Raw genomic sequence first — 1,771 nt, 5'->3', positions numbered from 1 at the left:
TTCCACTGATTCCGTATTTACTTCAAAATACATTTTTAATTGTTTTTCAATAAATTCTCTAAAATCCTGTCTTTTAAGTAGCATGGGGTTTAATCTCCATCTATACATTCTTGGAGGGATGTTCTCTAGCTTTCCTGTCAGTATTAAGGGTGAATGGTCCGATAGCATTCTCGCTTTATATTCTGTTTTTCTTACTCTATCTTGCATACTAGCTGATAACAAAAATAGGTCTATTCTTGAGTATGTTTTATGTCTAGTCGAGTAGTATGAGTATTCCTTTTCTTTTGGGTTTTGTTTCCTCCATATGTCCACAAGTTTCATTTCTTGCATTGATTTAATTATAAATTTGGTTACTTTGTTCTTCCTGTTAATTTTTTTCCCCGTTTTATCCATATTTGGATCCAAATTCAGATTGAAATCCCCTCCTATTAGTATGTTCCCTTGCGTATTAGCTACCTTCAAAAAGATATCTTGCATAAACTTTTGATCTTCTTCGTTAGGTGAATATATATTAAGTAGATTCCAAAGCTCCGAATATATCTGACATTTTATCATAACATATCTCCCTGCTGGATCTATTATTTCCTCTTCTATTTTAAATGGCACATTTTTGCTAATTAATATAGCCACTCCTCTTGCTTTTGAATTATACGATGCTGCTGTTACATGTCCTACCCAATCTCTCTTTAATTTCTTGTGCTCCAATTCAGTTAAGTGTGTTTCTTGGACAAATGCTATATCAATTTTTTCCTTTTTCAGTAAATTTAGTAGTTTCTTCCTTTTAATTTGGTGATGTATTCATTAATATTTAAAGTCATATAGTTCAGCGTAGCCATTTTATATTTTGTTCATCTTCTCTTTCCGTTTTTCCATCATTACCTTTCCTCCTTTTCCATTTCTGTTTTCTTATTTTCAACTCTTTACCAGACAACATTCCTACAACATCCAACATTTTCCTTGTTCTCCTATTTCTATCTTCTTTATCCCCAATCTCCCCTTCCCCTCCTGAGTTGTCCTTTATCCTTTGTCGGACAACCACATCTCCCCTCTCCATTTGGATTTGCGAATCCACTCGCAAGCGTCAACTGATTTTGCAGTGACCGCTCTTTTCCCCCACCCAGCCCCCCCAGAAAAGATTTCACTTTTCATGCCACAAAGGTCACTCTTTTAATTCCCTCCTTTTTCTCTCTATTCCATTACCTTCCCTTATTAATTCTTGTCTATACTATCTATGTTTTCCTCTAATTACAGATACTTTCACGTATGCCCATTGTCTCTATTCACTCTTATACCTCTTTACCCGCATACATATCAATCGTGGTCATTTTTACCCTCATTACCCGTCTTAATCCCTCAGTCTATTTTTGTCTTTAACCACATACATATCAATCGTGATCATTTTTACTCTCATTACCCGTCTTCATCCCTCAGTCTATTTTTGTAATTGTTCTGCAAATTTTCGTGCTTCTTCTGGATCCGAGAACAGTCTGTTTTGTTGTCCTGGAATAAATATTTTCAATACCGCAGGATGCTTCAGTATAAATTTATACCCTTTCTTCCATAAAATCGCCTTTGCTGTATTGAACTCTTTTCTCTTCTTTAGGAGTTCAAAACTTATATCTGGATAAATGAAGATTTTTTGCCCTTTATACTCCAGTGGTTTGTTGCCCTCTCTTACTTTTTCCATTGTCTTCTCCAGTACCTTTTCTCTTGTAGTATATCTTAGGAATTTTACTACAATAGATCTTGGTTTTTGTTGTGGTTGTGGTTT

This window comes from Narcine bancroftii, chromosome 3 (assembly GCF_036971445.1).
Source record: "Narcine bancroftii isolate sNarBan1 chromosome 3, sNarBan1.hap1, whole genome shotgun sequence".
NCBI classification, from domain to species: domain Eukaryota; kingdom Metazoa; phylum Chordata; class Chondrichthyes; order Torpediniformes; family Narcinidae; genus Narcine; species Narcine bancroftii.
This window is presented reverse-complemented; position numbering follows the sequence as displayed.